At 43.3% G+C, this 26,428-nt stretch overlaps 1 protein-coding gene across 7 annotated transcripts in view; it reads left to right on the top strand.

Annotated features, from left to right (window-relative positions):
• Positions 1-23,847: 23,847 nt before the first annotated feature.
• Positions 23,848-26,428, top strand: part of ASAP1 (ArfGAP with SH3 domain, ankyrin repeat and PH domain 1) — a 975,348-nt gene continuing 972,767 nt past the window's right edge. For all 7 annotated transcript variants that reach the window (XM_029592039.1, XM_029592032.1, XM_029592035.1 and 4 more), the window contains exon 1: positions 23,848-24,141. The gene's annotated coding sequence lies outside the window, so the exon portion shown is untranslated. The remainder of the gene's footprint in view (positions 24,142-26,428) is intronic.

The raw sequence follows: 26,428 nt of genomic DNA, 5'->3' as shown, positions 1-26,428 counted from the left end.
CTGCATTATTTTGTCCCAAACTGGTGTTATTTTAATGAAAAAAGCAACAGGGGACATTGTTTTGCATGAAACTTGCTTATATGCATGCTCAATTTTTATATTTTTCACTCAATGCACAATTAAGCTGGCAATTTCACATGTTATTGTTTTTAATCTCCAGCAGACATGCCTACAGAGACCTACACCATTAAAAAAAAAAACAAAAAAAAAACCCCTTTCCAGGATCTTCAATGTTAGGAAATGTTTTCTATTGGTTCCGGCACTTTGGATTGTTCAGGCAGCTAACCAGCAGCGCCAAGAGGGATGGGAGGCAGAGACGCCACCTAGGGAAGTCCCAGCCCTGAGGACAGAGCAGCAACAGATACAGGTGGGGACGCAGGGCCTGTGTCTAGGATCACCACATAGGAGGCCATGCAGGGCCTACAGAAAGCAAATCGTTTTTCCCCACACCACATTACTAGGTATTCCAAAGGACAAGGTGATCAAAAGGTACCGCTGAGCTCTCAGGCCATAAGAGATTTATATGAAGACTTAAAAGAAGACCTCAATCCGGTCACGGAAAAGTCCTATGCCATACCAGGGCATGTGAATCAGTTCACCTCGCTCCATTTCATAGCTTCAAGCCCTTTCCAACAACTTTTGGTGTTGTAGAAGGCATGTCACAAGCATCGTTTTCCAATTGTTACACCAAGTACTGCGAGCCATACGCAGTCGCATGCATATTTCCATTAGATTCCCTACTGAAAGACTGGAATTGCTGGCCATGAAAAGGGTTTCTATGCCATGGTACAGTTTTCCCATATTGTGGGAGCTATATACTGCACCCATGTATTCCTTATCTTACCCTATCAGAGGGAGGATTCCTTCAGCGTTAGTAAAGGTTCAAATGCTCACATGTCATGTGCGCTTTGTGCTGTGTGCCTGTTAGCTATTTTTTTTTGAATAGACAATCTGAGTGCACTTTTAGTCTTGTAATACAGTGAAGAGGTCATATGTGCCAGCAATTATCCAAGTCTGTATCCACCTGTAACTGGATTGTATATGCCTGTACATGATAGCCAAAGATTGTTACTTTGCCTGGGTGCTAAGTATAAAGGGGCAGTTCTTGTTAAATACGATTATGGTAAGATATATTAAAGCTTTGGCAGTGCATCAACGTGTTAATACAAACTGCTGTGACTAATGGGAAGGCAGGCTCTTAACTACATCACTTGATTGGCAGCAAATATAGAGGCCGTAGAAACAGTCTATGGTAGTCTCGGTTGAGGAGCCATAAAATGACAGCTACGATTTGCCCTGGCTTCAGTGCATTAAACTGATGAAGGAGACAGTATAAAATCTTTGCAGTATACAAAGAAAATGTGCATAATAAAGTACAGTATGTACAGCTGTATGACATATTTCTGGATGCCCTTCTACAAGGACACCTCTTTGGCATTGCTGCAGAAAACATTTGTGTCAGGCCTGCTTTAGTTAATGGCCTTTGACTATTAACATCTTCTTTTGAAGCTAGAGCTACTGTGCATGTTATTTCAGAGAGGAAGATATATTGTACTTTGCGTTTGGGTTAGTGGAGGAAAAGTTAGGTATCTGTCTGCATTTTGAAGTATTGTGACTGTTACTGTTGCGTCTGTCGCTGCTCGACGCCCTCACTCCACCCTCTCTACCTCTGTGGCGACTCCCTTCGGGTCTGATGGACGTTTGCTGCCACGGCGTCTCCATTCTGTCTCCTTTCGGCGTCCCCGGACCGGCCCAACGCTGCGGATCCGCCATGTTCCTGATGACGTAGTGCGCGCGCGCTCCCATTGATGTACCAGCAAGGGCGCGAACCTCAGGGGCGTCCCTCGAGATGATGTCATCCGCTTCCAATATAAAAGGTCTCAGTATTCGCTAACAATTTGAGATAGCAAGGGGAATTGATTGCGGGGATTCATCTGGGCCCACTTCTCTCTACGCTACTCTGCCTCCTCGGACTTACCAGGAGTACCCGCTTCTCGGGGGCCTCGCTCTCTTTTCTTTATTTCAGATTGCAGACAGGAACCGGTACTCGCTCCTCGAGGGCCCATGTTCCTAAACACTCTGAAGATTCTCTATTGCCTGGAAGCAATCGCAGATACGGACATTGTGAGTTACTATTTCAGACTATATATAGGAACCGGTACTCACTCCTCGAGGGCTCATGTTCCTGAATACCCTGAAGATTCTCTACCTCCTAGAAGCTATCGCAGATACAGACAATTGTGAGTTACCATTGCTCTCTCAGAGCTTTCTCTGGAACCAGGTATTCGCTCCACGAGGGCCTAACCCTTTCTAGCTACTGAGCTTCCTCAAGACCTTATGTGAGTTATCATCTAAGTACTGGCTATGTATACAGCATACCCCATCTACTTACTATTTATAGTTTCTCTACAGCTCAGCAACCCTGGGATCGTGGTTCCAGTACCTGAGGGACTTCAGCCCTGCTGGGTATATCAGCTCACTACTGCCACCTCTGGTGGTTCTACTAACCTGTCTAATAAAACCTGTCTAATAAAAGCCTAGCCGGTGGTCCCTCTCAGGATATCCTCCTGGAGGCGCTGTCATCTGCCATCGGCCCAAGGACCCACCATTCTACATTCTACTGCAGCTGAGTGCTCTCTCCAAGCACTCCGCTGATAACAGATTGTTATCTACTCCCTCTACAGGAGCCGAGCATATCAGATGGCTACTCTCTAGCAGATCCATTACAGATTGCTTACTCCGCCCACGGAGCATAACAGTTTGCTAACTCCTCTTTCACAGGACACGTATTCAACAGATTGCTAACTCCTCCCCTCTGGAGGAGCGATTCATAACAGATTGCTAACTCCTCCTTCCATAGGAGCCAGTTCATAACAGATTGGTACTCCCATCTGCTTGCTCCACCCAACAGCATAGCAGATTTATAACAGTTCATAACAGTTACATCATTAGAATAAAGCACAGGAAGCAATGACATGTTTTCCACATTGGCTTTCTTTGAAATCTTCCTTATGCAACATTATCACTTGACATGTATTAGGATGTAGTCCATCCTTGGTTGTCATGTATCTCAGAAGGTACATGTATATTTCTAATTAGCATGTGTATCTGTTGCAGTGAAGGCTATGCAATGTTTCCCATAGCATCCCCCAATAAAATATTAAGTAATTGCTTGGAATCAATAGTTTTCTTATTGCTTTGCTGCCTTTGTGATGTCCATCTTTTATTTACAAGTGTTTTCTGGTTCTTATAGCAGGCTTCCTGTTCAAGGAATGTTAGTGTGGTCACTTGTGGAATTGTGTTACCTCAAAGTGCTGCTGCCATATAGCTTCTCTAATATAAAAGGCTTTTGTCAGTCACACTTTTGTGAATGTGCCCACCAGAAAGGGATGTGAACAGTGGAAGCTGCTCTGTGCAAAGACAATATGCTCTGTTTTCAAAGCCCTGTCTCTCAGGCTCCCATACACATATGTTGTGGTTCTGGCCGCGAGCGCCATGACCAGACCCTTACCTCCGTGCTCCTGGACCTACTCCCGCTTCTGGAAGCCTGGTTTGTGCCCTGTTTGGCGGCATCCCCGCAGGGGCCGTGCCGCCGGTGACTCCGCCCAGTTCCTGACGTCAGACGCCGCAGCCTTGATAAACTGGCCGCGGACCCTCACTCCTTGCCTTGCAACAGGTTTACCTCCTGGTTCCCTATTGTGTCGTGCTCCGGAGTGAGTTGCCTTGCTACTCGCTCCATTCCTGCTTGCCTGCTACAGTACCTGCTTGGTTCCTGCTTGCCTGCTACAGTTCCTGCCTGGTTCCAGTACCCGAGTACTGCTACAGTTCTGCCTGGTTCCAGTACCCGAGTCCTGCTACAGTTTCTGCCTGGTTCCAGAACCCGAGCCCTGTTACAGTACTGATCTACTGTCCTAGTCTGGTTCCAGTTCCCAGTCCTGATCAACAACCCGCCTAAGTCCCAGCGGCCGGGCCCCTACGGGCTCCTCCCAGGGGGGCTTCGGCTTCCAAGTGTGAAGCCGCCTAAGTCCCAGCAGTTGGGCTCCTACGGGCTCCTCCCGGGGGAGTACCAGCTTCCAGGGTGAAGAGCATCTACGTCCTGCCTGTACATCTGCCTCCCGGCCTGCCACATACTAGAGACATTGACCACCTTTCCCAGTCTCCTGCAGGTCGGCCCAAGGGTCCACTAAACTGAGACTCCATAACAACATATACAGGCACAGGCAGAAAGATAGAGAGAGAGACACACACACACACAGACTTTACATAATGAAACCATAATTTTCATGTTCTTTTTTGGTTGTTTTTATCATTTAGAGCTTCTACAGAGCAGGCAACCCAAGCAACGCTGGGCACTTTCCCTCCATGCGAACAACATATTATTCATGAAGTTTAGATGCTGCTTTAATGCTGAGCATTAACCACTTTGCTTGGTTTTCTTGCACCCTGTCTTTCATTGAATGTTACTGTAAATCTTTTGTATATTCTGAGGTATATACTGAGCAGTAAAACAGCACTCCTAAAAAAACTTCTTAATTCTATAGCTGCATATGTATAGGGACCATCAGAAACCAGTTCTTTTCAAATTTATATATATATAGGAAGGCTGTATATTTCTATCATTGGTCCATAAAACACAGTCCTATATCAACTTTTCACTAGTTTCAATTAATTTAAAAATATATATATTTTGTAGGCATTTAAAAACCGCTTATCTAAAGAAGGCATCCCCACCCTGGCCAGGGGACTCTTCAGTGGTAAATGAAAGAAAATTCGTGTGTAAATGTGCATGCAGAAAGTTAGATCTGCTCCTAAGCAGATGCATAGCGGGATAACCCATATATTTTCAAAGTGGATACACAGTTCCCACAAACTTGGACTTTAGTCATATGTGGGCTGCTTTAAAATTTCCTTCCTCAAGCCTATCATTTGACATTTCTATTACCATTCTTGTTGGTTGGCATCCACCTCTCTTTTTGATCCTACACACGCTTATCTCTCGGGTGGCTTCTTCCTCTTTTTTATTTTTTTGCCATTTGAAGAACCATGAGACAACCAACTACTTCATCTGCAGAGAAAAGATACAAGTGTCTAGTGATTACAGTGGCTGTTGTTGGATTTAATTGCATTGCAACAGGATGGCTTTAGTGACAGACTGTGTCACTTTAATTGGTCAAGTGTTAGCTGCTTTAAGGTACATTGCTGAGGAAAAGTTTGTGAATCCCAAGTATAATAATGAGACTTACAAGTTCTTACCATGATACCCTTGTTTAATTAAAACCAGACTTTTCATGTGAAATAGAAAGGATATTAAATTAAACAATTCCTTGTTTCTTGAGACACAATAGTGTACAAAGTAGGAATAATAAGACTACTTCAGAATACGTTTGTGTGAAATACTAAGTGAACTTCACACAATTAATTGACTAATTAGAATCAAGTGCTTAAAACATTGGGTAACAAGAAAATAAGCCTGCAGAATCAATCTACATGACTGATTAGGTATCCTATCCTACATAAAGATCCAAAAGGTTATGAGTTTGATCTTCACCAAAATGTCAGTGGGGATTCATCATGTGATGATCAAAAGAAGAGCCTACTCATTTGTCTGGACAAGACTATTTCTAAACACTTGGGGCTCTATCCATCCCTATCAGATGGATGGAGGAGTACCTTAGTGCTTAGAGCAGCAAGCTGCAAACCATAGAAGCCAGGATTCAAATTCTGATGTTCCTTGTGACCTTGGACAAGTCATTTCACCCTCCATTGCCTCAGGTACAAATTGAGGGCCTGATTTACTAAAGGGTTTCTCCCATTCTGTGTCTATGGGAAAAATGCTTAGTAAATCATGCCCTTAGATTGTAAGCCCCTAGTGATAGGGAAGTATCTACAATATCTGAATATAATCCACTTTGAAGTGTCTGATTGGTGGAATATAAATCAACCAAATAAATAAATGGAAAAAGTTGAACACTACAATGACTTTATCTATGAGCAGTCATCCAGCGATAAGCAATCTGGAAAATTATCCATGAAATCACAAAGAACCCCAGACAAACATTTAAACATCTGCAGGCCTCTCTCACTGCAACTGATGTGAGGGTTCATGCACCAACCATCCGGAAAAAATTGAATGAGAATGGTATTCATGGGAGAATAGCTATGAAGAAACAGCTGAATTCTAGAAATATCATTGCTGCCCACTTCATGCTCACTAAAGAGCATCTGGATGACCCAGAAGACTTTTAGGCTAATGTTCTCTGGATAGATAAATCAAAAATTGAACTTGTTGGTCACAATCACAAATGTTTTGACTAGCAAAAACTATAATTGTCTTCCAAAGTAAGAACCTCAGTCCTATTGACAAGCATGGTGATGGAGGTATCATGGTGTGGGGCTGCTTTGTTGCATCAGGGCTTGGATGGCTTGACATTATTGATGGAACCATGAATTCTGCTTCATATTACAAAATGCTGGAGGAGAATGTCAGATCATCCATCCATGAGCAGCAAGGCAAGAATCCTAAACTTTAAAATAAACCTACTACAAAATGGCTGAAGAAAATGAGATTTCATGGTTAGGATTGGTGGTCAATGTTCTAAACCTAATCCCTGTGAAATGTTGTGAGATCTAAAGTGATCTGTTCAAGCAAAGAAGCTCTCAAATGTCACAGAGTCAAAGCAGTTCTGTATGGAAGAATGGACCAAAATTCCTCAAGAGGAATGTAAGAGACAAATAAACAGTTACAGAAAACTTTTAGCCGAAGTTATTGCTTCTCATGTAGATATCACCAGTTAAACTGAGTTAATGAATGAAGGGTTCACATACTTTTTCACGAAAAGATACTTATTCGTCAGTCATTTTGTTGAATAATCAAAATATATCCTTTTTGTTTAAGTTATGTATTCAGTGGGGGTTATCTTTTTCTCTTATTACGGTTCAAGAACTTTTTCTCAGAACTGTAAGAGGCTAGAAGGCAACTATTGTACCAATCTGATGGAAACTCATTCTTTACCACCAACAGAGATCCAAAAAAAAAAAAAAAAGAGTCTAAGAAGAATGTGATAGTATAATAACAACAATCTGGCTAAGGGATTCATTCCACCCTTTTTGTAGGGTGTGTGACATGATTATATGTTGCTGCAACTTTTCAGTGTTGTTGTGATAACACTGGTACTCGCATCTCCTCCTAGCAATTTAGGTTATTGTTTTAGTGATGCAGAGAAAATCATTCCACATTAAACATGAATGTTTTTTTCAAATGGTAGTACTGAGCATGGCTCCTGTTTGGCACCCTTACTTAAAGTCCTATAAGATTAGTAGCATATTGATTAACACTGCTTCTTAGGGTCAATGCTGAAAAATCACTACATTTCATAACCTTTTTAGTCTATCTCCCTAGAACTGTAAAAGGAGTGGGGGAGAAATTTGTGGAATTCTAGCTCCATGTCTTCTACCTCAGGGCTTCCCAAAACTGTCCTGGAGTCCCCCACAGCCTGTCAGGTTTTCAGGATATCTACAATGAATATGCATGACATAAATTTGCATATACTGAGTATCCGGGGGAGTGGTGTAAGTATGGACATAAAAGTAGCAGTCAGGCTGGGGCAGTCGCAGCAACAGCACAAGCAACTGTTTCCATGCTTTAAATCAGGGGTGGCCAACTCCGGTCCTCAAGCGCGACAAAGAGTCCTGGTTTTCAGAATATCCGCAATAAATTTGCATGAGATATAGTGGCATACGATGGAGGCATTGCATGCAATCTATCCCATGCATATTTATAGTGGATATCCTGAAAACCTGGCCACTCTGTTCTAAATTAAAATTATTTTTTTATTTCTATTCCTCCTTTTGCAACTGGTCAGCTACTTTGAAGCAGATCATATTCAGATACAGCAAAGACAAGGAACTGGCAGGGGAAAAAGCTGGGGGAAGGAGGGAAAAAAAGCGTTACATCATTAACCAATTGATCAGGTGCCAGTTTATATCAGGATGCCCTGGTTGGTTTTACATTTATCATAGCACAGCTTGTGCTATGATAAATGGTTGGTTGGTTTTACATTTATCATAGCACATTTCCAGATGGTGTTGGCTAAGCCAAACGCAACCGCTCTGAAACATTATCCCTCCCAATTATAATTGCACTAATCTTACTACGAGAACCTCTCCCTCGACTATTCACACCCAATCTCAGACCCCCTAAAAAAATGAATATTTTTGCTCAATCTAGTTTGACTCTGACCAGTCCCAGAGATATAATCCTCCCGTTCCTTCCCCAATTCTACCATAGAAAGAGAATCCCAAACCACTCATGTTATTATGTAACATATGTATCACTACTTATTTGTTGTATACTGTTTGTACACTACCCGCACACTGCATGACCTATGCTTATTATGTTTATGTGGCTTGTTCTTAGAAGGTAATAAGGATTTCAGTTAATAGTTCTTAGAAGGTAATAGTTCTTAGAAGGTAATAAGGATTTTCAGTTAATAAGGGTGGAGGAATAGCCTAGTGGTTAGAGCAGTGGACTATGAACCAGCAGACCAGGGTTCAAGTCCTGCTGTCACTCCTTGTGACCTTGGGCAAGTCACTTTACCCTCCATTGCCTCAGGTACAAACTTAGATTGTAAGCCCTCTGGGGATAGAAAAATCCTACAGTACCTGAATGTAAACTGGTGTGATATCTCAATTGAGATTGAATGTTGGTATATATAAATAAATAAGTTACTTGGTTATTTTGTCCTTTATCTGTAATGAGTTGTTAAAATGTAAACCGGAGTGAAGGCAGCTTGCTATACCTCGGTATATAAAAGACTTCAAATAAATAAATAAAATAATAGCAAAGATGGTTCTGGAGACAAGGCAAAGTACTGAGGGATAGTATGACTTTTACCCAGACCCTGTGGCTTGAAATGGAGTGGGGAGTCTGTCTCTGGAAAAGTAAGGGTGGGATTACAGCAAGTTCTGACATCACTGAGCACCACACAGCCCAGAAGTTCAGATGACGGCTTTACTAGATCATTAAAAGTATTTGTATTATGGGAATTTGTGTTTAGTGATTTAAAGTCCTCCTTTAGCTGGTGAGGCTTTTGTGATCATTTTGTGAATTAAAGGTTGTGCTTGATGAAAAAGTAATCTGGGACCTGTACATTCACAAATTCTTAAGAAAGCTGACTTCGTAATCATCTATGGAGGATGGGGGTAAGAACTGGGGGTTTTAGGGAGAGACTGTAAGCAAGGTCCAAAAGTGTGAAATGTCACCAATTGCTCTATAATTTGCTCTTCTTCTGCAGCTACCTTCACAATTCCAGCAGCACTCCACTAACCTCCAATTAAAAAAAAAAATAATAATAATTTATCACTGTGTAAAGTAGGGAGTTTCCAAACTCGAATCTTGAGGTGCTGCAACCCAGTTGGGTTTTCTAGATTTCCACAATGATATCTCTCTGCATACAATGGAGGCAGTGCATAGAAATAGATTTCATGCATATTCTTTTGTGAAAATCCTGAAACCTTCGGGATTCAGTTTGGGGTCCCACATAACTATATCTAAATAGCTTACGTCCTTATGGCTCTCTCAATATGAATCTCAGTGGAGTTGATATTCAAAAGAATTACCTGGCTAAGGATTGTTTCAGGATGTAACATAGCAAATGACAACAGATAAAGACCAAAATGCCCAGTAGGGTGCTTAGGGATGTAACTGATGCTCCCATGCAAGTTACCCCCATGCTAAAATGTAACATCAAAAATTACCATAGATTACCCCCAGTTCTTCATTTTTCTCCTCTAGCCCAGGGGTCAGCAACTAAAGGTACACATGCCATGAGTGGCATGGCAATGGCAGCATGAGAATGAATAGGAGTTGAATGGAGATGCTCCCTGCCACCGCTGATGATACAACCAACGCAGGCAAGCAGCAGAAACCCTGAGCTGGTAGGCATGGTGCAGGTGCCACCGCCTTCTTTCACACCCACCACTGTCTCTGGATTCTGGCCCTGGCCTCAAGCCTAAGATGCTAGAGTGATAGCCCATTGGGTTCAATAAGTAGGAGTCAGAAGTGAAGGCAGGTAGTGGGGAGCCAATCATAAAGAACCATATGGGGGCTTTCGCATGTGGGGCTAATTACAGAAGGTAATTTTTTGATGGGGGTAGGGGTTAGCACCCCTCCGCCGCGGAGAGAAGAGCGAGGAGCAGTCCTAGGCCGAGCCGGGGAGCTGGGAGGAGACAGGACTGCGGTGGCGGCCACTAGGTGTGCCAAAGAGAGAAGGGCCACAGTGCTTGGAGACAGGAACAGGCTTTCTGAGGCCAGGAGTTGTAACACCCTAGAAGAGAGGAAGTGAAGGAGAGATATGATACAGACCTTCAGATACCTGAAAAGTTTTAATGATGCACCAACTTTGAACCTTTTCAGTCAGAAACTCCAGAAGGAATGACTCAGAACCAAAGTCAGGAAATATTCTTCACGGAGAAGATGGTGGATGCTTGGAATGCCCTTCTGGAAGAGGTGGTGAAAAAGAAAACAGTCACTGGTGGCAGCTGCAGGACCTAGGTGATTGGACCTTCTTCTTCCAGCCCTCGAAGACCGGATGAGGAAATGTGTTTTGGGCCTGTGCAGGCAGGAAGAAGGATGCCCAATCATCACAGCTGTAAGGAGCGGCCCGAAGAAAACGGTCAATTCAGAGGGTCAATTGCAGCCTCAGCCGGGCCGCATGGCTGAAGAGAGGAAGGATTGGCTGGGTCATGCGGCTGAAGCGAGGCAGAATCGGCCAGGCCATGTGGCAGAAGAGAAGCAGGATTAGCTGGGCCGTGTGGCAGAAGCGAGGCAGGGTCAGCCGGGCCGCACGACAGAAGTGAGGCAGGGTTGGCCGGGCCGCACAACAGAAGAGAGGCAGCGTCAGCCGGGCTGTGCAACAGAAGAGAGGCAGCATCTCTGCTCAACAAAGAAGACAGCGGAGGCCTCCTAATGCCGTGGAAGTCCAAGGACTCCTTATATCTAGGAGGTAGAGTAAAAAAAAGAGTGTATAGGTGTCAGCAGGTGTGACTGCATATGTACGTGAGAGCATATGGGGAGAGAGAGCAGGTGTGTGAGAGCATATGGGGAGAGTGTGTGTGTGTGTGTATGTGTGTGTGTGTGTGTTTGTGTGTATGTGTGTGAGCATGTGGGGAAAAATTATGTGTTTGTGTGAGAGCCTGTAGGGGAGAGAGAGAGCATTTGTGAGAGAACATGAGGAGGAGAAAGAACATGTGTGTGTGTGTGTGTGTGTGTGTGTGTGTGTGTGTGTGTGTGTGTTTGAGAGAGCATATAGGGGAGAGAGAACAAGTATATATGTGTATGAGAGAGCATGTGTATGTGAAAGCATATAGAGCAGACAGCATGTGTGTGTGTGTGTGACAGAGAGCATTTGGGTGAGAGCGTGAGTGAGTGTGAGAGGGTGTATGAATATGTGTGAGTAAGCGAGCATGCATGTTTTGGAGTGTTTGTAGTGAGAGAGAGAAGAAAGTCTGTGCATGGCAGCCACTGCCTCCTCCCACTAATCTATGACAAACTCAGACTGAAAATTAAAAGTTTCCAGGTAGGGAGAGTGGGAGATTTTTATCCATATTTTTAATTATTGGATAATATTTGGTGTGTCTGTGTTTCGATTCTGCTCGCGGGCCTAGCCACGAGCAGCCTCTCACCTTCACTACCGCCAGCTTGCCTGGAGCTGTTCTTGCGGCCTAGAGCTGCAATCATTCTGCCTTCACAGCCCAGAGGCTGCTCGCATCCTTTTCCTGCATGCTTCCATGCAGCTTGGAGGCTGCCATGGTTCCTTCTGTGGCATGGAGCTGTTCTCGCCAGGACCTGCTACGTGATGCAGCCGCCGACACTGCCGCCTGCCATGCGGCCTGAGAGCCGCTATCATGAGACCTTCCCACGGCAGGGAATGCCGCCATCGTTGCTCCTCTTCTGCGGCCTGGAGGCCATCCTGGAGCTCCTCTTCCTACGGCAGGAAGCCGCCATCTTCTTCCCCTTCTTTGCGGCAGGGAGCCGCTGACTTCGGGGCCTGCTCCTTCCCTCGCGGCATGGATGCCGCTCTCCAAGGTCCAGCCTCCTTCCTCCTTAGGCGCGCGGCCGAACCTCCTTCAGCCTTTTAAAGGGCCAGAGTGGGAGTAGCCCCACGGCCCTATCTGATGACCTCATCCAGGTATTTCCTTTGCAGCCATACAAAAGGGCCCTGCCTTCAGTTCTTCGTTGCCTTCGCAAGGAGCTAGTCCTCCATAGGACTCCTCATCATGTCAGCTTCTCCTAGGCACTCTGTTCTTCATGGGAATTCCCTTGTCTTCATCTGTGGTTCCTGATCCTTCGTTTGCATCTTTGTTCCATGTCCTGGTCTCTCATCGGATCCCATGTCCTTGTCTTCTAATGTCTTTGTCGTCTGACCTTCCTGATGTCCTTGCCTTCAGATCTTCCTGAAGTCCTTGCCTTCTGATGTCCTGTCTCTCCTGAAGTCCGTCGTCCAGTTGTTCTGCCTCTCAGTGCCTCCTCAATGCTCTTGGTTAAGTGACCTGGGGGTACGAAGTCCAGATGTACAGATGTTCCAGATGTCTTGTTCTCCAGTTCTCTTGATACCTTCATGATGCTCTTGACTGAGTGTCCTGGGGGTTGAATTCCTGATGCCCCGACGTTCCAGACGTCTTCGTATCCAGATGTCCTCGTCTTCAGATTCTCCTGATGTCCTCGTCTTCAGATCTTTCACTGTCAAGCGTTCAGACCTTTTGACTCCTTTTTCAGGGAAACCTTCTTCTCAGATGTCCTGATTCTGGATTTTACCTCCTAGTGGACTGCCGTCCTCTGTTCAGCTTTAGGATGACCTTCTGATGCGTTTTCCACTCCGCGTCTGGTTTAGTCTTCTACTGGTTGGCCTGTCAGGTACATCGATCACGCCGGGTCACCGAAGCTCTATCAAGGTCGGGTGCTGTTACGAGTTATGGCCAGATTCCTATTCATGCTGAGTTTTAACTCTTCTGATGTCTTTCCACTCATCAAGTGTCTTCATCAATGTTCCTGATGTACTTTTCAGCCTTGCCTCAGCCTTGTCAAGTCCTTTGTCTGACCTTGTCTCCAAGTATCGTCTGATCATGTCTTCAAGCATTGTCTGATCATGTCTTCAAGTATCGTTGTCTGACCTTGTCTTCAATCTTCAAGTCTCATCCAAGCCTTCGAGTTCCTGTCTTGTTCCAAGTTCCAGTATCATTGCCTGTCCTCAACCTCTGTCCATCCTGATGAATCTGCCGTTCCCGCACGGCAAGTCCAAAAGGGCTATCGAGTGGCCGGAGGGCTACCCCAGAGACCAGTATTGTGTTGTCGGGTCTCTTCTGATGCGTCGGTTTCGGCGGAGGTCAGAGTCCCTGGTCTTCAGCCAGTCTGCCCGTGCATGGACACGTCTCACCTGCCTCGACACTTCTACGGAGCTCTCTGCAGTCGCGCCGTGGTCCAAGGGCACACCAACCTCTCCGGATTTGAGACCACTCTCTAGCGCTCCTGCAACAGTCTGCTGTTTTGAAATATTTATTGGTGTTTGGGAAAGCTTTCAAAATTTGCATGAGTCTTTAATTATTGGTTATTCTATTCATCAGTTGTTTTGAAATGATTTTATTAGTATAATTTTACTAATATGATTAATGATTTATATATCTTGATTTTATTGTTTCATGTTTCATGAGGAACGCCATGGCACCATTATACCTCTTCGCCTCTTCATCCGGCACCAGAATAGGGTCAGGAGACCCTCTCCACGTGGCGACGACTTCGGGGTAAGAGGCCCCAAACTGCTCCACTGTGCCGTCCTGCCTCCGACCGGCCCAAGCCACCCCTCCCTCCCGGTGAGCCAAGCCGCACCTCTTCTACTCTTCAGCCTATCAGAGGCCAGAAACCGACGTCCACCGGTGGCCCTTTAAATTCTGGGCAGTCCCTCGGCGCCTCCTCTTCGCCTCTTCATCCGACACCAGAATAGGGTCAGGAGACCCTCTCCACGCGGCGACGACTTCGGGATAAGAGGCCCCAAACAGTGCCACCGCGCTGTCCTGCCTCCGACCAGCCCAAGCTGCCCCTCCCTCCCGGCGAGCCAAGCCACGCCTCTTCTACTCTTCGGCCTATCAGAGGCTAGAAACCGACATCCACCGGCGGCCATTTAAATTCTGGGCAGTCCCTCGGTGCCGCGCGCCAGTGTCGCACGACAAAGGGGCCTGCCCCTTTGTGCGCTCCAGAGTGCAGTTCTGCAGTAATCCTCTGCCTCTTTTACCTTCAACACACCGATTCTCTCGCTGGAACTGTTTCGCCACTTAACCGACAGACTCTAACACAGCTTTCAGCAGACAGAGTCACCCTTAGGGAGGGATTCTCACTCATCCTTCTAACAGTCGGATCATCACTCAGCTCTCAGCACTCATCCGCTTGCTAGCTCCCCTCCAGACGTTCGCACAACAAACACTCAACTCAGCTATCCTACGCCTACAACAACAGAAACATGACTCAAGGCTTCCCAATACCTTTCCTCCACCACAGACTCTCCACCATTGGTAACTCACCCACGCCTTTCTGGACACGCTCCAACAGAACTCTCATCCCTATCACGATATCCCCTCTTACCCAAGTCCTTGGTCTTGCACTGTTCTCTTTGACACTCTTCAATGCACAGTCGCTCACAAAGAAATCTCATATTCTCAATGATTATCTCCTAGACTCAAACCAGACATCTGTGCTATAACTGACTTAAACCGACGGATATAGCATTGATAAATCAATTACCAACACATCTTTATGATTTCTTCTCACTTACTAGACAAAAAAAGAGGCGGAGGCCTCCTCTTAGCAGCCAAAAAAGAGTTGAGACTATCACAACAACCAATCAAGGCTGCCTCTAAACTAGAAGTGGGCTTGTTCAAATCGAACTCACTCCAAATCCTCCTCATATATGCTCCGCCAGGAGTCCTAGACTCGGATGCCTCCCCTATGATAGAAACTATAGCTAAGTACCTAAACTTGGATTCCCCAGCTATAATCTTAGGGGACTTCAACTTACACGTCGACTCAACCCCCCGCTCAACCAACTGTGAAGAATTTCTCACCTCTCTCTCGGCAATGGGCTTCAAGCAAATTGTCAATAAGCCCACTCATAAAGCGGGCCATACACTAGATGTTATTTTCATTAATTCGGGATTCACACTCTCCTTACCTCCTAAATGTGTTCCCGTCCCTTAGTCTGACCACTCCTTGATCTCCACCATCCTCAAGATGGAAGAAAATCCTACACCGCACCCACTCCAATCCACATTTCAATACAGGAGATCATGCACATCAGATGTCCTAAGCGAACACCTAGCCAAAGAACTCAGCAACTTAGATGTCACAAACCCTAACTTGGCCCTACTCTCATGGCATAACATCACTGAAATGGTAGCAAACAAACTATGCCCTCTGTCAACCAAAAAAATCAACCCGGCGTTAAAAAATAAACAACCCTGGTTCTCCGATGAACTCTGGAAACTTAAGCAAGACCTTAGACAAAAAGAAAACAAATGGCACAAGGCCCCATGCCCCAGTACACTTGCGGCCTACAAATCCGCCCTCTACTTCTACAGGAATTCAACACTACGAACTAAAAAAGACTTCTACGCTCTCAGAATTCACGACCTCGTATTTGATGCTAAGGCACTATTCTCATACGTATCAGAACTCACAAAAACTACCACTCCGCCCATACTGGACGACCAAGCACAAACTAAAGCCAGCGAACTGGCATCATTCTTCCAGAGCAAAATCTCCAACCTCCTAACACACCTACCCCCCAGTTCTACCACTCCTCCCATCCCCTTCTCTTCCTTCTCAAATAAGGGAGCATCACTTGAATCATTTGAACCCACATCTGCCTTGGAAATTGAAATCATTCTAAAAAGAATGAAACCCTCTACCCATCCTTCCGACCAAATCCCGACTAAACTATTCCTATTAGTACTGGATACTATCTCCAAATATCTGGCCGAGATCATTAACTGCTCTCTGTCACAATGAATCTTCCCAGATGCGCTAAAACTCGCCACCCTCAAACCACTTCTTAAGAAACCAAACTTAGGCACAAAAGACCCCAACAACTTCCGCCCTATCTCCAACCTGCCCTTTGTCGCTAAGGTAATGGAAAAAGTAGTCAATGCTCAACTCTCAAATTATTTCAAAGACCGCAATATACTCCACAACACTCAATAAAATCGCTAAGCACTGAAACCCTACTCATCTCTCTCACAGACCACATCATTATGGGTTTAGACAAAGGGCACTCCTTCATGCTAGTGCTCCTTGACATCTCGGCGGCCTTCGATATGGTGAACCACTCCATCCTCCTCAACCGACTATCCGACATAGGGATAACAGGAACAGCCCTCAGATGGTTCGACTCCTTTCTCACCAATAGAGGCTATAAAGTCAAAGTCAATAACAAAGAGTCTCCACGCATCAATCCCTCACTAGGAGTTCCCCAGGGCTCCTCCCTGTCCCCCACCCTCTTCAACATCTACCTCCTTCCCCTCTGCCAACTGCTAACAAACCTAAGGCTGAAACATTATCTTTATGCCGACGATGTACAAATTCTGATCCCTGTAACCGAATCCCTCACAAAAACCCTCAAGTTCTGGGACAACTGCCTCCAAACTATCAATCTCCTCCTCTCCAGCCTAAATTTGGTACTTAACTCGGCGAAGACGGAACTTCTCCTCATATCACCTGAACACAGCGACACACCTCAACCGACCCAACCCAACACTCTAATCACACAAGCAAGAGACCTTGGAGTAATAATCGACAACCATCTGAACCTTAAGAAATTCATCCACCAAACCTCCAAGGACTGCTTCTACAAATTACAGGTACTCAAACGACTTAAACCGCTCCTGCATTTTCAAGATTTCCGATCAGTTCTCCAAGCCATTCTGTTCTCTAAGATTAACTACTGCAACTCCATTCTGCTTGGTCTCCCCGCCTCATCCACCAAACCCCTTCAAATGATCCAAAACGTGGCTGCTAGGATCCTTACAAACACCAACAGAAGAGAGCATATCACACCCATTCTCAGAGATTTGCACTGGCTGCCTATAGGCTTTAGAATCATGCACAAATCCCTTACTATCATTCATAAAACTATTCACCACCAGGTCCCCATCGACCTACAACTCCCACTCAGACTCCATACATCGTCTAGACCTATCAGGGAAGTGTACAAAGGATCCCTACACGCCTCCTCCACCAAATCAACTCACCTAACAACCACTAGAGAATGGGCCTTCTCGACAGCGGGGCCAACCATATGGAATTCCATCCCCCTGGATCTCAGACAAGAATCTTTTTGCTGACTTTCAGAAAAAAGCTTAAGACTTGGCTGTTTCTACAAGCCTTCCCATAACCAGACCAGCAACAAATATGTCACGGATATAAGTCCCGTACATAGACCAGCTCCAGCTATGTCACGGACACATGTCTCAAATATGTCACACTTATTGAGGCCTCCAACTCAATACACACCTTCTCAGACATTGTTACTGCACTGTTATTATTACTGAGTTACTCTTTCAACTTCTAGCTTCTCCTCCCTCCTTAGCCCATTTCCCTTGTTTAATTGTAACTTTTTGCAACTTTGTTTATGTTAAGGTTAATGTTATATCACACTGTTCCTTGTAAACCAATATGATATGATATTCTTCATGAATGTGGTATAAAAAAAGCATAAATAAATAAATAAATAAATAAATACCGGAGAAAGGAACAAGTGTAAGACGATTGGAACCCTTTGGTGTACATTTAATTTTGTCATACGTTAAAAGTTTGCTGATTTTTCGTCCGGTTTATGAATTTGGGTAAAGAAGGTGCCCTTGATACAATTTGATACAAGGTGTCCCCTGATGAAGACTGGAGACAGTCGAAACATGGTCCATGTTGGGACAGTATTGGAATGCTGAAGGGAGCTAAGTATTTTTAACATTAAACTTGTCAGTTTGTTAAACTAATTGAAATAAAATAAAAAATTAGTGATGGTAGAGAAAATTTGGGGTTAGGAGATGAATAAAGGGTGGTGAATAGGGTTGGGGTACAACGTCAAGTGATTACATTGCAGTGCTATTAAGCAGCTGATGCTGTTTGCGGCCCATTGCGTGGCGAGAGACAGTGGATTAAAAATATTGCACTAAGAGTCTGATGACGTTGTCCCTATTAGTTAAATAATTAAATACGAGTGGTGTGTAGGAATTGGGTTAATTTCCTCTCTTTTTTGAAATTTGATAATAGTGAGGGGATTGTACTTCGTTGTATGATTATTTATTGAAATGAGGAATGGTGACATTTTTGGTTTTCCATTGTTGTACTGTACAGAGTCTGGCATGTTGCATTTTACAGTTCAGTTTTTGTCTACACATTTCTGTTTATACTTTATGGGAGCTTTATTCTGTATTTGGTGAGGCTCTGTGTTCTGCATGCGAGACTGAGATGAAGCATTCTGTTAGCATGTGGTTTCTCTGTAGGGATCTGTAGTAGCTTTGCCTGTTCTGTTTTCCTGATAGGAGGTGATTTTTTAGATTCTGGTGTAATATTTGTGGTATTCCTTTTCATAGGTAGCATTGTTACTGTTTGAGTATTGGCAGATAATACTGTGTTGATCGGGAGGACTATGCCCACACGAAACATGTTACAAAAGATCCAATGCTATATGAATTCCAAGTTGCAGGGTTTATTCCGATAGGAAGGATTTATTGGCTTATAAACCCAAGAAAGATGCACCTGAATTAGTCTGTGTATTGAAACACACCACGGCAACGGCAGAGATAGCGAAGGCAATCCGTCAACATTGGCACTTGGTACAGCTACACAATATCTTCCAAAATCCACCTATAATCGTTACATCTAGATGCAGCAATCTACGAGATAAATTAGTACATGCACATTTTAGCAGTGCACGAGAGGTGGAAACTCCGGGACATCATAAATGTGGCCAGCGTATACATTGTGCCAGTTGTATAGAGGGAGATCATTGGGTAGATCCAGTGACTAAGTATAAAGTGTTCTGAAAATTTAAGACAAACTGCGATTCATCCTTTGTGGTATACGCTATTGTTTGCCCTTGTCCAAAGGTATACATAGGTAGAACTACTCGCAGTATGAAGACGCGTTAAAAGAGCACAAATCTAGGATAAACACTCAAACTATTAAGGAGCCTATCATGTCTCATTGTTTACAGGTCAATCATACGTTCAGTAATTTACAGTAGACCATAATAGATCATGTGAAGGAGGCACCGCGGGGAGGTGACCGCCTGAATGTATTAAATTACCGGGAATCATTTTGGATCTTCACGTTTAGACCTCAGGCCCCACAAGGTCTAAACGAAGAGTTGGACTGGAATTCATTGATTTGAACAGACGTCGGCAGCAGGATTTTTAATGTAAGCAGTGATTGGTTTGTTTTGAATGAAGTGGGAGAGTATTTTACCCCCACAGCTGTCTTCAGGATAATTAGTAAGCATTTGGCAAGCACATAAGCTTTGTCTCCGAACAAGCAAAAAATGGAGGAAATATTCACAGCTTGAGGAATTCATAAAGATTCAAGTACGGCTCAAATGAAAAGTATAGGAATACAATCCAAAGGAGACGATAGCAAAGCGTCGATTGAAACAATATTTGAAAAAACATACGTATCACCGACCATCCAGCAGGATAAATACATCCCCTAAAGAAAGACCTTTCCAGGTCTGAAACAAGGCCTTGTCGGGTGGATAATTACGAACGGACCACGACACTCATTTCAGATAAATCGGAGATTCACTACATTTTAAGTCTATGTTTAAAATTTAACTGTACAACTTATATCCAGTGAATAGATTAAGAGCGATGCATGATAACGACTGTGCTTTTAAAATATTTGGAGAAATAGAAAACATTCCAAAGACATTTATTTTAATTCACATATAGCGCACATTTCATTAAATAAAAAGAGCATAAAGGATGGAGGTGAGAGTTTATGATTAAACCATTCATTACATTAAATGCATAATTTAAAATTGTGTATGGGGAGATGGGGGGAGGGCGCCAAGCTGTAAAGTTTGCCTAGGATATCTAATACCCTTGCACTGACCCTGTGCATGGGGGTAACCTGCATAGAGCAGTAGTTAATACTCTTAACACAAGGCATGGGGATTTCTACCCTTACTCAATAGCCTTGATGCTTTTGAAGAAAATTGCAACATTGACAGATTTAGCTTTGATAGTAGAGGGGGAAAAAAGCAGAACTGGATTCAGTCAACAACCAACATGGGCCCTGACTTTACGGTCTGGGGTCCTGACATTCAGATTTAAGGGAAAAAGCTTATATGGCCAAGTCCCAATGCAAAGAACATCAAGCAGCATTGTCTGAATTATCAAGAAGACTTCTCACCCAGTAAAAAATGTTGCTAGCAATATTTGTTATGGGTTTGACAATTGCTTGGTTTTGATTGTAAATATTAATACCCTTATCATAAGGCTTAGGGATAACTGCACAGAGTGTCAGTTACCACTCTTGACCGAGATATGGCGGTATCCTGCATGGAGCAGCAGATACTACCATAAGAAGCTTGTTGGGCAAACTGGATGGGCCATCTGGTCTTTCTCTGCTGTTATTACTACGCAAGTATCAAGAAAGGCATTAGCAGTGAATTTGAGAGATTTAGTTTGTGCTCTACATACTCTGGCTTACAATTGAGGTTCATTCTTGTCAACGTATGTGCAAAATCAACCCATCTGAAAATATTACCCCCTGATCTGAGCTGTGAACAATGTGGGCAGGCAAGGTGCCAGTGGCAAGGAGAGTGGGTTAGGGAAGTATGTGATTTGTTGTACCACTGGCTGCACTTTCCTGTTGATATCTGGGAATGGTCCACTGGGCAAAGGGCAGGAGGTGATGGGGAGGGGCCCAAAATGAAAACTTGCACTGGAGCCCAAGTGAACATTACCCTGCCACAGAGTCCCTTTCTGAATCTTTTCTACATAGAAAAAACTCCAAAACCCTGAATTGAAGAGGTTTATATTAAAAAAAAAAAAAATCCCTCTGCCCATCTTTAGGGCCAGATTTTGTACCCCCCGAAAACCTGGCCGAAGTACCCCTTGCGTGCGCCGAGCCTATGTTGAGTAGGCTCGGCAATGCGCGCAAGCCATGGGACGCGTGTAAGTCCCGGAGATTTCCTGGGGGCATGTCGGGGACATGTCGCAGTGGTGCGTCATTTGGGGGCGGGGCCGCGGGCGTGGTTCCGGCCTGGGGGCGTGGTTGAGGCTTCCGAAATGGCTCCGGGACCTGGGAATTGTGCGCCGGCGGCCGGCCCGGCACTCGCAAGTTACACCTGCTTTGGGCAGGCGTAACTTGTACAACAAAGGTAGGGGGGGTTTAGATAGGGCCGGGAGGGTGGGTTAGGTAGGGGAAGGGAGGGGAAGGTGCGGGGGGGGTAGATTTCAGAGCGGTCTCGGAGGGAACAGAGGCAGGCTGCGTGGCTCGGTGCGCGCAGGCTGCTGATTTTGGGCAGCCTTGCGCGCATCGACCCCGGATTTTAGCGGCTATGCGCGTATCTATTAAAATCCCGTGTACTCTTGTTTGCGCCTGCTGTGTGAACAAAAGTACGTGCGGGCGCAGATTTATAAAATCTACCCCTTAGTTTAATTGTCAATAGAATTTTTATATAATTCTAATACATGGTCACTAAAACTGCTGCATTATCAGGTGAATTTTCAAACGCTGCATGCATAAAAAATGAACACTAGTGCACATAAAATAGCACATACACAAATACATGCTAATTTCAGAACTTTAACTTACATGCGTAAATCGGGTCCGCGAGGAACTTTGCACATGTACGAAATGGGTATTCCAGGGACATTCTGGCGCTGGGCCAACATTTGTACAAATAAGTTGCTATTTTAAACCTGCCATAGTGACGGGCATACGTCTTTTAATTGCATATATGTACTTCAGCTCAATATTTGATGCAAGAGATCGTAAACATCGTTAAAGTGAAAAAATGACTGGGTAGAGGATCTGGGTGCAATGGGGGGACTTCAGGTTGAAAAGCCAGGAGGGTTTTCATGAACTGCAGATGGACTGGGTGAACTGGTAGACTAATTGATAATGTTATTAAATACTCTGACTTATCCATGTAAAAGCTAACTTATCGGGGGGAGGGGTAAAGGGTCATCAAAATCTTCATGCATATCCTTATACGTAGTAGCAGTTATCTGGCTATATTCCGATTTATCCAGCTAAGTAGCAACAGGCCTACATAGCTGGATAAGTCTGAAAAATGCTACTTGTCCATCTAAGAGGTGCTTTTCTGACTTATGCGGCTAGGTGCTGCTATTTAGCCGGATAAATTGTCATTTATCAGATAAGTTCAAACGTGGTTTTTACATACACGAGCATCTGTGCGTACATATGTACTCGTATTTTATAACCTGCGCATATCCTTTCCGTGCAAGTTCTAAAATGCTGTAGCAACTTTGCGCACATATGGACACGCGAGCAATTTTGAAAGTTATCCTTTAAGGTTTTTATATGGCAGCACTTGATGGTTTGCCCAGTATCCAATTAATCTAAATGAGAAAGTAGGAAAATATGTTAGAGTGCCTGGAAATCTCAAGTTACGTGAGCAGTTGATTTATTATTGACACAGGAAAAAAGAAAAAAGAAACAGAAAATGTACAATTTTTGCATTAGCAGACAAAATCTAAGCGGTAACAGTTGATTCCCAACGATTCTAAGAAAAAAAAAAAAAGCTCATATATCTGAGAAAAACAGATATGAAAAATGTCTCACCCTCTGTTGATATCCACAAACAATAAAGTTATAAACAGGCGGACAAAGTAGAAAGACTAATTGGACTGCCAAGTGCCAATTGGCTCCACTTTTTTTCAGGACAAAATGATCTAGGTTTCAGCCAACTACATGCAGGAGTGTGTACTTCTGATGGCCCTATTGAGCTCCCTAGGAAAAGCAGGACCATGAGTTCACACAATCAGTGAGCTAAAACCAAGTACGGATCATTCTCTCCTGAAAGAAAATGCAGCCAGCTGGCCACTTCTAGAGACAAATTATATATTTTGAATATATACATATTGTTCCCCTTTTAAGAAGTTCCAGGCTTGGCTCTGTGTCTTGTCTCCAGCTTAGACTTCCCTTTCCTGGCTTGACAGAAACTAGCAAAGAGACTAACAGTAGTAAGCTGGTAAAGTATCTGCAGAAATTAATGTAAGTACCAGAAAGACAACACACACACAAAAAAACAGAAATGGTATTAAAATCAGCGGAAGAGTAGGAGGTAGATGTGCATAGCAGCAGTCTGCCTTGCTGTTGAAAATCAGTAAACAATTTTTTAAAAAGCAAAGGATTCAACATAAGGACCTTATAAAAATATAACAAATGTCAAACACTATATATGCCAGGAAAAATCCAAAGTGAGTAAAAATATACCCAAAAAATGATTCTTAAGAAATCAGTAACGGCTTTCAGTTAGTTAAAACAGATTTAACTGGGTGCCTAAACAAAGCCAACTCAGCAAAGTAAGAGTTTTGGATCCAGCCCAATGGACACAATGAGAATCCATGTCAGGTTTAGTTTGTCCCTGCCAGCAGGATAAGTGTCTGTGTAAATGGAGACCCAGCGATGTGCGTATCTGTGCAGATTGTGGAATGTTCGTGCACCCTTCACATTTCCTGTCTGAGTGTTTGGATTTCCTGAAATCCCTGCTATCGACCCAAGTGCTATCTACCGAGAACACTTTTTTTTTCTGTTCACATGGTTGCTTTTCCTTCCTGTTCTCTCTTTCCAGCTGTAGTGCCTGTTCACTGTGCAGGACGTTTCATGGATGCAAATCACAACTTTTATTTTTTCGCAAAATTCGCTGGATAATCCTAAATTTGGCAGGGTTTTGATTGGGTAGGGGTTTGTATGTTTGTTTCTTGGAAGGGGACTGGAACTAGTAATTGAAGAAATATGTCCTCTTTAAACGGCACCTGGAAAAAAATCTCTCTGCTCAAGATGGAATAATGGATTTTGGTTTAATGCACAAACTCGGAATAGAAACTCAAGCTGCACAAGTCCTGGTAAGTTTTGCTGATCCTAGACACGGTTAGTAATGCACAGGATGAAACCATGCTGAAAAGAAAACATTTTATGCAGTGTAAAAAATGAAAAGGAGAGTAAAATGTGTACTAAAATGAGAAATGAAGTCAATAAAGATAACTAGATGAAGGACCAACAGTTTTTCATATGAAATTGTTTTATTCTTCCATCAAAAAACTGTATGTTAGTTTATTACAAGTGTGATATTTTTTTCTTTCAACCACCTGATAGAAAGTAGAATGCATTTTAGAACAATACTTTTGAATGTTATTTTGCTCCTGTGGTTTTCATATTTCTTACAGTCTATGTGATTGTGCAGTTTTTTTCCTTTTTATTGTCATTTCTACTATGACTATTCTGGTTCAGAAAATACTGGAGGGATTCACTAAACATTAGAATTTGATTTGCCTATTTTGAGACCAGAAAGGAGGCTGAGAAGATTAGCTATTTGGACAGGCCTGGATGAATAAAAATATTTGCTATTCACAGTTGGAGCAGCCATTGCACGGGAGGCTAAATAGGGGCAAATATGGATGCCTGGTGAGACATTTCATGCCTGCTTCATTTCAAACTTTGAAATGCATTAGCTGCCTTATTTCTCTGTGCCTGAGCCTTAATATTCCTTTTCAGACCTACAGTCGCTTGGGTGATAGCATTCGCCTCTAGATTAAGGATACTGGATATAACCAAGCAAGTAGGTTAGTATGGCCTTCAGAAAATAGTTGACAGATCTAGAGTCAGAGGACTGACTGATGCCAGTCATGTCCCCTGTCACCCTCTGGACAGAAATAGTAGCCAAACACCACACAGCAATCTTCGTTTTTACCTCAACAGACAAATTGTGAGGGTGGCCTATACCAGAGGCCATACAGCCATGCAATTTCCACAGAGCTGGAAGATAAGAACTCTGGTCAGCTTGTATCTACTCAAGTATTCTCTCTCTTTGAGGCAGCTCCTTTCATTCTATCCTTGGGTGAAATATTCTGCTGCAGAAAAACAAGGTGTCTGCCAGAATGGGCATAAAAGAATTGATACACTCTTAGAACTGTAATGTTTATTGATTATTGTAAATGTTTATTGTAAAGCATATTTTCGTTAACAAGTTTATTGTAAAGTTTATTGATTATTGTAAATGTTTATTGTAAAGCATATTTTCATTGCATATTTTTGTTAACAAGTTTATTGTAAAGTTTATTGATTATTGTAAATGTTTATTGAAAAGCACTGTTGCATATGTTTGTTCTAGTTCGCACAGCTGCAATGTTTCTGTTATCTGTGAACCGATGTGAGGTTACTAAACAAATGTCGGTATATAAAAACTGCAAATAAATAAAAATAAATAAATAACCACTAAGGCTCATCTCACATGCATGCTAATCTTAGACCAAGTGGAAAAGAGAGTACCATCCTTTTTGTACTCCTTTTAGATAAGATGCTGCTAATATTGACAAATTAGCAGGGGATGTGTTTCAGCTGTGCCAAGTGACCAAGCCCTATCCCCCACTTGATCTTCTCAGATTAATACCCGCATAGCTGATATGGTCATCAAGGTACAATCTCTTTAAAATGGCAAGGAATGATTCCAAATGGGATTATTTTTGCAAATCATCCAAAGCCTTTTTCAGATTCCATTCCAGTGGAATCAGATAGAAGAAAACAAAAGAGGGAAGATTGGCATCGCTCCCATGATTTTCCATGGAAGGGAAAGATAATTGAAAATGCATTTCTCCTCCCATAGTATATTTTATTTATTTATTTGTTGTTTTATATACCATCATTCGGTGCAGCCATCATAACGGTTTACAAAAATCAAACAGAAAATAGACAATTAAAACATAGTTGCATAAATTAACAGTGGGAGAGATGAAGGGTTGGGGAGAGGTTGGTGGTCAAAAAGGGGGGACAAGGATAAAAAAAGGGAAAAGGAGTATGGTAACAGTATTGGTATTTATTCATCTTCGGGATGGACTTCTAGCATTGTTAATTATAAGTTCATATTGCTACTACAATGGTTGATGTCAGATGTTATTTCAGTATCTCTTATAACGGGAGCTATATGGAGAAGAGACAGCTGAGGGGGGATATGATAGAGGTCTACAAAATCATGAAAGGACTTGAACAGGTAAATGTAAATCAGTTATTTATTTTCTCAGACAATAAAAGGACTAGGGGACACCCCATGAAGTTAGCAAGTAGCTCACTTAAAACAAATCAGAGAAAAATATTTTTCACTCAATGCATAATTAAATTTTGGAATTCATAGCTAGA

The sequence above is a fragment of the Rhinatrema bivittatum genome, chromosome 2 (assembly GCF_901001135.1).
Source record: "Rhinatrema bivittatum chromosome 2, aRhiBiv1.1, whole genome shotgun sequence".
Taxonomy (NCBI): domain Eukaryota; kingdom Metazoa; phylum Chordata; class Amphibia; order Gymnophiona; family Rhinatrematidae; genus Rhinatrema; species Rhinatrema bivittatum.
Note: the sequence above shows the minus strand (reverse complement) of the source record. Positions and strands in the feature narration are given on the sequence as shown.